The following is a 13,115-nucleotide window of genomic DNA, read 5'->3' on the forward strand; positions in this document are numbered from 1 at the left end:
AAGTTATAGCTGACTGCTTGGGAACTGATAAAAGCTGGCATAACTGAGCTGGTTGCTTTCCAGTTCTTCTTCCTAAAGAATAAGCATTGTGCAGTTCCATAGGCCAGTGGCTTTTGAAGAATAAGCATTGTATTAGCCCACCAGGTGCTAACGATTTTTCATGGGCAACAATGAGGGCAAGGCAGCAGAAAAAGCCCAATTATCCTGAGATTACTATATAAGAAAAATACTATTGATTCCAGCATAACAATTTTTTCCATTTTAATTAGATGCGAGATACATAAATCTCTCCTAAATCCTTACTTTGAAATTGTACATTTTTAAGATTTGACTCACAATACCTGAACACCATATTCTTAGTTCAACAAGAAAGCTGTATTTCAGTGAAGTAACCTTTTTACAACAAAAAAAATCCTTAAAATAACTCCCATACCCTTGGTTAAATACAGGCTATTTACTACTCAACCCACCTTCAATGTTTTCATTCTGATATGAGATGTGTCTGTCCTCTGACGCATTGTTCTACTTACTCAAAAGCTGACAAGCTAAAATACCAATGTTTATAAATCTTCCTTTTCCAGATAATCTTCATTTAACTATCTATTTCAAATGTCACCATCAACATCTGCATTCTCACATAGGAATACAGTCTACTATTTTCATATCTGTATGAGTAACTCTTCCATCAACTCAACCAGTAACTCATTTGGAAAAGGTTAGATTTCTAATTCCTCTATGTGGATTAAATGTCAGGCATTTCTTCAGCAGATCAGGTTATTCTACAGGGAGAATCTGCTGAAGGTATGACATATCAAATATTTGATCTCTACACAACATTTTCCCTGAAAGATTTTCCTTTTGGCTTGGGAGCAGGAAGGACAAAAACAAAACAAGAACGCAAAGCAGACAGACAGTGATTCATTACAGCCCTACAGGAAAGCCAAGTTGAGGAATTCGCTCCCATCCCCTTCTATTTCTAGAATGTACTGCTAATATACAAGGTATAATGTATGTTACACATGTGTAAGCCTTTCCTTACCTTTGATCTTCCAAGCATGGCTCTTAATGCCTTGGACTACAGACTCTCAGCAAATTCCACTGAGAACAAATCATAACACTGTTTACTGAGACCATCAGCTTAATACACTAAGAAACTATCAATCATTAATATTTTCTCCACAGAGCCCTCTCACCCACTCTGTATGAACATGACATGCAAATTAATACCTTACAGAGCTTTATGTTTACACTAAGCATTATCTACTGCACAGCTTATACATATGATAGATCTATTCATATTTTCACTAATATGATAATTATCTTCATGATAATCATGTTCCATAGTACGCCATATGCTGGAACTTCTAGCTCTTTGATTGCAAGCATACCTTCTTAAAATTAGTGATGCTTACTTGAGCTTAATTTAATTCATGGGTAAGAACCAGCCAGGTCAAAAGAACATTTCCCCAAGCCATCAACACACAGCTATAAAAGTGCTGTTTCAAGAACATGAGCTGCCATGTGTAAGCTTAAATAATTTTGTTCATAATAAGAATATCAATGTCAGACTGATTTTTAGTTGAGATCCTTGATCTCAAGAAAGAATACATCCCTTCATAACTCCCAAACTATGTCAACGACATGAATGGCATTCGATGATATAACCATGAGCTGTAAGCAGTACTGAATTACACTTTCATCATTAAAAAGGGCCTTATCCATAGCTACCATGGTGACAAAACACTAGCGTAAAAAGTTGTGCCTCCACTACAAAGAACTATTCTTCTAGATGGCATTGAAAAATATCAAGTGCATCATGAGAAACACAAAAGGGCTGAAAAGAAACAAAATTGCCTTGATTACGAACATAGTGGTTTACAACTAAATTTGTCATGCACGGCTACAATTCCTCACCCTCCCCTCAAGAATCTCCAGTCATTATTGGGACTAAAACACTGCTCTGGAAAGGGATGGTTCTTTTTAAAAGGATTACTCTATTCAGACTTTCTGCCAAGCATCAGCCACATAAGGAAAGCAAAGTTCACTGCCATTTATTTTGTCCAGACCTTTCTGATGCCTAAGAATAACCCTTATTGCTGCCTGGAAAGGTAAGTCTAGAAATTTCAAGTCAAATCATTTGTTATCAGCCTCTGAACCCGCTTTAGTTGACATTTTTCCTTACAGTATATCAAACAGATGGAGTTGGATTACTTTTTCTTACAGCACTAAATTACTCCATGTTGTTAAAGAACTACATACGTAGGAGTGTTACAAATTTTGCACAGAAATTACTTTGTCCAAGACTCCCAAATACCAATACATGTCAGACACTGGCAAGACTGAAGCATACACATCCTATCTGACCAACATGTTGCTTCTGAGTTTGACAAATAGGAACAAACATTCCAGAGGTATGGCTTCTACCTCATCCTGAACATTCACAACGTGAGAAATTCCTTGCCTTCACGAAAGAACTAACCTATAATTGCCTCTTTGAGGCATGTGAAATAAACACGCATCTAGTTGGCATAACAAGCACCAGAGGTACGAAACCTTACACCAAAACTTCACATTTAGTTTCCCCTTCAACAGCTTCAAAAAGGAGTTCTTCGAAAAATCAGAAAGGGGAAAGTGATCATTAAAACCAAACAAGGCTACATTAACAGCTTTGATTGCATGCACTTAGAAGTCAGACAACCAGCTATCAGCTTTGGTTTTGTTTTCTATTTTGTTTTAAATGAAGATTCTTAAGGAACTTCACAAGGATCAAAATGCAGGAGAGACCTATGCTATACAAGCTGAAAAACAAGCAGTCCAACTCATCGCTTTGAGAACAGAGAGGGCAAAGGGGAAGAAGACGGGTGACTGCAGCAGTCGAGGGTGGAAAAACTGCGACATTTACAGATGACCAGGAGGGCATTTTTTATAAAGAAACTCAACAGCAATCCTGAAGTAGTCCGGCCAGACACTAACCGAAGGCAGACATAAGAAGCACAAAGCCTCAAGATCTTTCGATCAAATAAAACATACTACATCCTTCATGACTTTCTAATTTCCCGAGAAGTTAATTATACTCGCAGAGTTACCAAACGTTTTGGAAGGGAGGCAGCTGAAGCAGCAGTTACGCAGTCTCGCAGCTTCAGCTCAGTGCCTTCTCGGACGGAACAAAGAAACTTCTGTGTCCGATGAGATTAAAAACTTTCGGTCTCACAGATTCTTTCCTTGCCTCCATGAAACCAGCACCTCGGTTCACACGTTTAGCCGAGACGGGAGGAAACACAATGAGAGCTAAACTATGCAGGCCAAGGCGGAAAACACAGACAAAATGTGAAGGCCAAAAACAGGATATAAAACGATGCGTGAACTCCTTGCTTGTTTTCTCCACCCCTTCCCAGAGGAAGGATTTTTCTGTTGTTTTGTTGCTGCTGACCCCAAGCCTTCCCCATTTACCTTATCTGTCGGGGCGTCTAAACCAGATCCAGCAGGCAGGAGTTTCTTCCGACCCCAAGTTAAATCCAATCGAGTTTTCCTAAGGGAGGAAGAGGGCAGAGGCCGGGGGAAGAAGAAAGAATGTTACCAGCTTTCACCGAGGACAGTGGAGCCCGTGTGCACGGGGAGAAGGCAGCACAGCAGCCCGGCTCCTCCCGGCCCCCGCCGGGGTCTGCCCCGCGGGCGGCCCCGCGTCGCGCCGGCCCCGCCCGGCGGCGACACCGCAGCGCCCCCCACCACCCAGCGCGGCCCGGCCTGGCCCGGCCCGCCGCCGCCGCCGCCGCCGCCGCCCCTCGCCCGCCGGCCCGCCCGCCCCCGGCGCGATGGGCACCGCCGCTCCCCCCCGGCTCTGCACCCGGGGTCGCGCTGCCCGAGCGCGGCCGTCACCGCCTAGGGCTGAAGCGTCTGCCTCACCTGCCCGCCGCCGCCCTCGCTCCCCGCCTCCTCTTGCACACTTCCCCCTTCTCTCGCTGCTTCAGCCTCCCGCCCCCCTCCCCGGCCTCGGCAGCGGGGGCCCCGGGAGGCGGCAGAGCTGTGGGGAGGGGGAACGAACACCCCGGGCAGACACGCGAAGGGGGAAGGGGAGGTGGCCGCGGGCGAGGCCACCGCGCCCCTGCTGCTGCCGGCGCTGCGCACCGCTGGCCAGCCCGGGGAGGCACTGCAGCGGCACGGGGGGCGGAGCGGGAGTAGGGCCCTGGCCGGGACTTGGCGGAGGCGGAGGCAAGAGCGAGCAGGCGGGAGCGGGATCAGGCGGGAGCGGAATCAGCCGGGCGCGGCGGGCGGGAGGAGGGACGGGCAGACAGCGGCGGGCGGGGGGCCGAGCAGGGGGAAGGCCGTGAGGGACGGACGGTGCGGCCAATGGGGCCCGGCGGGGGCGGGCTGTGCAAGAACGGAGTGCGGCGGGGCGGGGGGCGCTGGCGGGGGGCGCTGGCGGGGGTTGGGGCCGGCGCGGGCCCGGGAGAGGCGGGAGCGGCGCCGGGCGGGGGCTGTGTCTCGCCGCCGCGGAATGGCTCCTCCCGCCGCTGCCCCGGTTTGGGCCTGTCCTAGTTTGTCGTCTGGAGGGGAGCGTCACTCGCACAGGCAAATTCAGTCCTGAATGACAGAAGTTTCCTCGTTAGCAACTGAGCTTCCTAATTTAATGGTTGCACACCCTCTGTAGAAAAGCGCTGAGGCGCCGGCTCACGCCATCAGGCGCTGGCCGTTGCGCCTTCGTGGCCATCCCATCCCTGCTCCATCGCACCTTGTGCTACCTGACTCGGAGTTACCAGGGTCTGAGGGAAGGAACACACCCAAGGGAAAAACTGACAGCCTCCACCCACGCTTTGGTGTTTGGGTATGCTACATTAAACTTGGATGCAAACAACAACAATTAAAATAATGCTGCACATATCGTCACACTGTTTCACGCAAACCCTGGAACACTGCTGTAGTTTCTCTTCCAACTATTTCAACACTGTCAATACAATACAAAGGTACTGAAAATGTGTGTTGACTGACAGAGTCATGTACAAATACAGGTTTGAAAAGCAGGCAGTGCACAGGTCACACGGCTTTGCTATCGGTTGGGTTTGGATTGCAGAAGTACAGTTGTGATCTAAACAGAAACAGTGAGTTTCTGTTTAATTTCCTGGATTGTTTGAAATGGCTATTTGATAACCTATTGTGTATGCAATATGCCATTTTAACAGTCCTGGAGCCTGGAGTTCTGCTCAGCCACAACACAGCACATGAAGCTGACAGCAGGGTGGATTTGTACACGCTGCTCACCTTATGCTCCTTAATTGTGCTCAGCAGAGACCAAATCTAAGGACAGAGGTAGTTTTGTTTTCACGCTCATTTAATCCCTGGCTACTCTACTAGGACTGCCACCAACCAAGACGGAATAGTGTTTTATTATGATAATCTGTTTACTGAGAAATTGGCAAAATGCTAAAAAATGCCATGATACTGAACAACAAAGGAAAATGGTATGTCATGTTTGTATTGACCTGCCCCTGATTTTAACATACGACTAGACGTGAAAAGTCCTTTATACCCCTACCAGTCCTTGAAAGTGACTCCAATTGATATTTCCTGTTCAGGATTATTGTTTGCTTCATCCAGTTTCTTGTAGGGCTTTGCATGAAGGGTTTAATCTTTAGCAACAAAACATACAGATGATCCCATTTTTATAAAAGTCCACTGTGTTTAACAATCCTGTTATTTATTTTAAACTTCTTGCCCATATGTGGGAATTGTATGTTCATGTATCTAGTTTGTATCTAGGTACAGAAAATAACCATGCATTCCTACTAGGATAATAATATTCACTTACTGTTTCTTTACTTTTCTCCATCTTCACAGAACATACAACCCTACCTTGGGGATTGCATCTATGCCTAAATTTAAATAATTAAACTAAATAAAATGTAGTCATCAGAGTTTATAGAAAAGAGATTTAAATGTGTATATATAGATATTTCCCAAAACATTAAATCACTTCTATTTCTTCTTGTTCAGAAAAGCGATTTTCTTTAAATGAGTCAGGTTTGGACTAAGGCCAAGCAAGAGAACTTAACCCCCGCTGGCAACAGATTTAGAATTTCTCACTACAGTGCCCTACTCTGGTGCCCTACACTGGTGGTATAATAAAATTACTAATTTTTTTTAATCTCTTGCAAATGATTGATCATTCCTGTCCAAATAATGTCCTTACCATAATTAATGCGAATAGCTCTCTGTAACTGATGCCCTCCATCATGAACTCTTCAGGGCACTTTTTAAAGTAAATTATCATAACTTTTTTAATGTGAAAATATTCTTTGGAAATGTTTACAGCAAATTGCCTAATGCATTTATTAATGCAGCAGAGTAATAGATGGGTGTGAGAACTTATAGTAGCTGTTGCTCAGATGGTGAATCTCCCGTAGTTGTTAATGTTAGTAGCAATGTATGATGCTGTTTCACTTACAGTTTTAGCCATCAAAAATAAAAGCGTAGCCAATGTCTGCTGAAACTACAACTAGCTGGAGCACAACTACATTTTGCACAGACAAGATACAACTATCTATACAAATTAAAAAAATAGCAGGAGTTATCCCAGGGATCTAAAAGTGCTATAAATATCAAGACAGTATTTAGATTACAGCTCCAACAGAGTCCCCAGCAACATTAATTCCCAGAGTTGGTATCCCAGTTACCAGATAATTACAGATTAAGCGCACAAAGTACAAAATACAGAGTTACATAATGAGTCTTTCAAGTGAGACTATGCATCTGATCCCACTGAACATTTAAACAAATCCTTTATACACACTTTCATGCTGGACATCAAGCCCAAACTCCCCTCATTTTAATTTCTATTTTTATATTTGAACAGGAGCACTAGTAAATACTGCGGCAACATGCAGCTAAATCAAAAGAACATTTGGTGAAACAGCCACCAGTATGCTTGTGTCTTTCCGGAGTTAAGTGGCCTGAACAATTACTACATAGTTTCTTCTGAGTAGCAGGGTTTAATTGCTCCTTTTCCCTATTCTTACTACTGTTGTTCATTATGATCACATGTTTCCACTTTTCCAGGAAGTAGATTGAAAGGCCTCTGGGGTAAGCGCTTCTGCTTATTAAATGCTCAGGTATTGACTTGAATGGTGGATTTCAAATTGATTTGAAGTGGGACTTCTGGGCATGATTGCAGTATAAATATTAAATAATAATTAGTGGTAGTAATGACCGCCTGAAAGACAGGGAGGCAATAAGTAATCTTTTCTTTAACAAGTACATATTGAAGTTTATTTTAAATATTCCATAATTTAAATTTGCCAAAATGTCTTACTGTAACATTTTCTGAATTTATGTGGTTCACAAGTGGACAACACCACATTTATCTTGGTGAAATTAACACAAAACTGGTATAATTCAGTAGCAATTAAGTCTTAGAAGTGTGTTGCTGTAACTTCTAAATGCACAATGCATATCTGCTGTATTTAAAGAGAAGCTAAGTAAACAACCTCTGTTCAGTCTAACTTCAATACAATCCCAAATTTACACTGGCTAAATACACCGTACAGATAAGTTTTCTCTCTATTTGGGTGCTTTGTTTCTCAAATAGTAAAATCAAAGTGATGAATGTAAATGCCTTGTGTGACTAAGTTTTGTAATATTATGCAAGTACCAATAGAAAACCTTGGTAACACCACAACCTATTTTGTATATGCTGTGTTCTAGAAATGGTTAGGAATGTTTTAGAGTTATTTTTAAACATTTTATTGTGACTTTTTGTTTGTATTTGTCTTCCTTAGTTACCATGGGAGAGCTGGTGAATTCTGAGGAACACTTGGGACATGGAGGAGCATTTTGCATGGAGGAGAAAAGACAAAAAGGTGGTGTTAAGGTACTTTTACTCTTGCCTGATTTGGACTGCTGTGCTCCTGGACAGGCTCCTTAACACTGATTTTAAGCTATGCTGCAGCCTCTTAGCCTAAGGGTCTGTTTTGACAGCTGATGCCACAACATAAATCCTGTGCTAGTGAAAACAAAGAGAAAGGAATGAAAATGAAGCCATACTGTGTGAGGACACTGACATCTCTGGATCATAACCACAAATCCTTTGCTTACAAGGTTACGACAAAGAGTTACACATGAAGTTGGCAGAAAGAGCCAACTCTAAAGTTACCTAAAATAAGCCACGTGCTCAGTATGTTGCCTATGCAGTGATGGTAGTTTTGGACTGCCTTTGCTAAGTTCTTGGATCCTAGAAGGGTAAAAATTAATGCTGTTGAGGATGTTTGTGTCCAAATAGAAATCCTAAAAGAGTGCTGTACCAACTTCAGATCTGGAATACTTTTCTACAGCAAATCAGTTATGCTAGCTCTATAGGACCCATCATCAAACAACCATCAAATAAAACCAGATTTCTCTAATTGTAGGATGAACTGCATTTATTTCACATTTTATGGCTTACCTCTATTTTGACAATTAATTTTTCTTAGAAGGTGCTGATGCTGACAATACAAATCTCTTAGTAGTCTTTAGGAGCACTGTTGTGTGTATGGACACATAAATTTTTTACCTTTCACTTGTCCTTTTCTGTGAATAATGTCAGTCATGTAAAAATAAATGCTAACAATGTGTGAATTCTTGGCTTCAGTATTGGTTCAATGATATTTCAAATTGAATTTCATATGGACTACCATGTTTGGAATCACACGGTAAATCCTTTTGAAGCAAGGAGATTGAAACAGTCCAGTGAGATGAACTACCCTGTCTCTAGGCAGGTTAAATTCACAGATTGTACCTTAAGAAAAGAGTTTTTGATTTCTAGAAAAGCCACCATGGAACATTTTTAGGAGCATTTAAAAAAAATCCTTTTGATTGTTCTCCATCTGCAAAATATGCTTCATGATAAAAGATTATTTCATTTTGGGGAAAATAATTACTTTTTTCAGAATGTGTTTGAGCAATTGCAGATTTCTTTCATTACATCTGAAATTCAATTCTAAGTTCAATTAAAAAAGAATGATTTTGTCTTCCCCATTTCTTTCCTTTATGAAGTCTTCAGTTCTCCTTTTCTACTTTTTTTTTGCCCTTTTTCTCCCCACACAATAGATGTAAATGACATAGTTCTAAGTGCTAAAATGTTCTCCTTTTTCAAGTATTTTATCCCTTCCCCTTTGAACACACAAAATATCAAAAATTGCACTTGTATCACTAGTATAACTGAAAACCTTATTGAAACATTATAGATATTTTTAATTTTCCTTTGACAAGAATGGTATCAAAGTATCTTTTTAAAATCTAAAATAGGTATTTTTTCACTTATATCTGTCCTATGCTCCAAGCCATAGTGGATGCAAACAATAAAATTTTTATGTATTTTTAATTCACAGGTTTCATTTACTGTTTTCCTCCATCAAAGGGTATTTTTTTGCATCTTTATATGACATGTATATTTTACAGTATTATTCTACATCAATAAGGAAATAGTGACTTTTTGGGCCACAAAAGTGAAAAAGTTGTCTATTAACTCATTTCTATTCCTGCAAACAAGCAAAAATGCTAAACAGAGAACTTGGCTTTACCAAGTACTTTGAGAAGTGCACTTTAGAGGCGTAATTATTTCTATTTCTAGAAAAAAATATTTTAAATATTTTACTTTGTTAAACTGAGGTGAAAATTTGTAGCTTCTGATTAACCATGCCATTATTAATGTAGCAGAGGTTACATCTGAGCATCATGACAGCATCAACTCAACCGATTTCCACAAACATATTTCTAAGTGTTGTGATTCAACAGCAGACATTCAGATTAAACAGACACACAGTTCAGGTGACAGAGACCTTAAATGAATTTGACACTGTGGGATATAAATTAGACAAGGTCTGTAGAAGAGGTGATACCTTTAATTAGATCAACTGATAGAAATGGAGAAAACAAAGTTTTTGACTTGACTGACATCATTAATGAGAACTGAGAAGGAGGAAAACCCAAACTAAATACAAGTGGGATGTATTTGTTTTAGTATAATAAAATTATTTCAGTTAAACCACTGGTGCTGCTAACATGGATGTACGGAGGACGAATCAGCAAGAAAACTGTCAGATTTAAAAATAATATTGCTACTGTCTCCATTAAGACTGTAGTTGCCAGGATTATTTTTTAAACCTGACTTGTAGGTCCCCTGTTAGCCCCTGCTCTCTGCAAGAGATGGACTATTTTTTAAATGAAATAAATATTCTCCTACCCTTTGCTGTGTTTTGTGTATGATCTGTTATCTGTGTCAGTTCATTGTAGTGAATAATGGTTGATTAGTTTCATGCATGTAATTCTCATGAGGATGTGTGATACTTAGTGTAATATATCACAATTTTAAAGAGTGTGTGAAGAAAACCCATGGAAATGAATGGTTCTTTTGGGCACTGGTATCAATTATGTTAAATACGTCAGTATTGCTTGGCTGTGCCAGCAAGGTTTCATTCTTACAAGTGTTTGTCAGTACAAGTCTGCTTTGGATTGTGAGTTTAATACTGGAACCATTGTTTAAAAAGAGATATGGGAAAGAAGAAGTCTTCAAGGACGTGTTTTAGTAAATGCTAATTATCTAACAATTTTTTGTATATATACCGGCATTGAGTATTATGCAATAGACAGGAACATTTTATCAATGAGGGCTTCCATTTTGCATTAGATTGATAGGTGGTATTTGGGAGGTTAATTCGAATGCAAGGCAGTTCAGAGACTTTTTTCTAGTGTGCCTCTTATAGTGGCTAATTTTCTGAAGAGTTTGTTGATTTGTGGATTCCTCTACAAAGTATTTTGCATTGTCACTTTTTGCCACCCATGTTATCTAGAAAGGTGATGTTTATCTTCTAGTACAGGAAAGACAATAAATTCTTAATTTAGCAGTGGAAATCTGTGGAGAATTTCAGGTGAGGTTTAGTGGCACAGTTCTTTAAAACACTTTCCCATGAGTAGTTCATGAACATGCTGCCATTACTGGTATGAAGGACACATTTTAAAATATTTTCAAGCTTTGGTTGCTCTCCCCTACTGATTTCCACAGTTCTTTATGAGTAGTAGGCACCTTCATCTGAAAACTACCAATTTAGGTGTATCGATATTATATTAAATGAGAGAAACAATTGTTTTGGTTTGAAGTTCTTTCTTTATCTTTGATAGAAACCATCTTGGATTAAGCCCCTGCACAACCAAGAGACCTTTGGGAGAGAAATCCTCTAATATGTGAATATTCATAAACTGCTTTTTAAGACACTCAAATGTAAATGGCACTGTTCTTGTCAGGCTGTTCAGCATTTTAGAACTATGTGGATATTTTCTTATGCATACTCTGAAGAAATGGGAAATTTCCAGGGTGTGGTTGTGTTCTTTTCCATCACATATCTATTTTTACTATATAAGCTATTTTGTCTGTAGTTCAGCCATGTCTTTATGTGTTAATAGGATCATAAAACAAATAAGAGTTCTCTGTGTGTATATATACAAACACACACACATATAATTGATCCACAAAGGCCTAAATCTGAAATATTATGAGATGTATATGTATATAAATCAATATGTGGCATTTACATATATTTATGTATGTGTGTGTATATATATATATATGTATGTAAATGTATATGTATGTGCACAAATATTGAAGTGAAAGCATTCACCCTTACAGTGTAAAATTCTTATGGCATAGATTTCTCTTTCATTTTAAGACAGATAAATATCAATAAAAATATACAGACACAAAAGCAATGTAAACCACACATATGTCTAGAAAAAGTAAGTGATGTGCCAGAAAGTCAGGTAATTTGCTACTGTCACAGAGATCTAAACTATAAGGATCTGCCTTTTCAAATGCAGAGATACTTTTCATAGGAGTAAGCTTATTGCCTTCACTGATATATTGCTAATTGAAATAAGATGCTACACACCTGTCTCTAGATCCATTGCCTAAGGGCTTGTTTACACTGAATCAGAAAAGTACACCAACTCTGTGTACACTGAAACACTTGAATTCCATGTGATACAGTTTTAGTATGTACTCACTGTTGAGATAAGGTAAAGCCTACATACCCATCTGAAGCTTATTATATGAGGTACACATAATGTTTTACTGAGCTACTGCCTTCCTGCCTTTCCAAAGCTGAGAATATGCTGGAATGATTAGGAAGGTAAGAAAGGCCCTACTTGCCCCTGAACTTCACTTCCTCATTACAACATTGCAGGCTCCCAACACAGCGCAGCAACTCCTTTTCACCTCCTTGTTCTGCAGAAATCAAATCCAGAGCTTCAGAGGGCACTTACAGACCCTCACAACACCCTCCTCATACAGTGGAAGGAGCTTAGATGTTGTTGAAATGAAGACCACCATCTCTGGCTGCCATAGGCACCTCAGGGCACATGTCCTGCCCTGCTCTATTGCCATGCCAAATAAAATATCATAATGCACTTCCAGAGATCAAAAACAGATTACCAGCAATTCTCCTTTTAGCTGCTTACATTAGGAGAAGCCTGACTGGGTTTTATCAAGGAAAGACATACCAATGTCAGTTTGCTGTAGGCAGTGCTGATGCCAGGGAACACAGTGAGGACTCTGAGGCTGATATATGATGTTGTCAACAAGGCTCACATAAAAGCCAGGACCATTTTGCCTGAGTGGCTGAGTGTCTTCACTGGGTACATGCAAGGGGGAGCAGGACAGGTGTTCAATTTGCCCATCTTATGGACTACTTGTGCTGGCAATCCTGAGAAGGGAACATCAGCCAGTAAATCTCGTTTTTCCTGGTTAATATGCCATTAATGTGAAAAGTTACGGAAGAGGTAGCAGTCTTGTAGTTCTCAGGTGAGGGAGTATGACTTGCAGTGTTACTTGTAGGCATTTAAAACTCCTATGCTGCTAATAACCAGCTGCACTCTGCAGATCTCTTCTTTCCCTAAATGCTCAGTTCAGTTACCTTCATTTGTATGACCATGCTAGAAGTTTCAAGAGCTAGTTAAAAATAGTGATGTCTCAGCAAATGCAATAGTTTAGTCACTTTCCGATGTTCAGTGGAAAACATTCCTTTCTTTTCCTTGCTCTCCTCCCCCACCCTACACATCTTCTCCTTCCTCCTCTCCCTCTCAACCACTTGAGCTTA

The 13,115-nt window shown here is 40.5% G+C and overlaps 1 protein-coding gene across 9 annotated transcripts in view; it reads right to left on the reverse strand.

Moving 5' to 3' along the window:
- ERBIN (erbb2 interacting protein) overlaps positions 1-4,185 on the reverse strand; it is a 119,454-nt gene extending 115,269 nt beyond the window's left edge. For 4 of the 9 annotated variants that reach the window (XM_032095382.1, XM_032095387.1, XM_032095383.1 and 1 more), the window contains exon 1: positions 3,451-3,660. The gene's annotated coding sequence lies outside the window, so the exon portion shown is untranslated. Of the gene's footprint in view, positions 1-3,450; positions 3,663-3,903 lie in introns of those variants that run through there. The other 5 variants (XM_032095384.1, XM_032095386.1, XM_032095388.1 and 2 more) reach the window with 4 other exon arrangements.
- Between the last annotated feature and the right edge of the window lie 8,930 nt (positions 4,186-13,115).

The sequence above is a fragment of the Corvus moneduloides genome, chromosome Z (assembly GCF_009650955.1).
Source record: "Corvus moneduloides isolate bCorMon1 chromosome Z, bCorMon1.pri, whole genome shotgun sequence".
Lineage (NCBI taxonomy): Eukaryota > Metazoa > Chordata > Aves > Passeriformes > Corvidae > Corvus > Corvus moneduloides.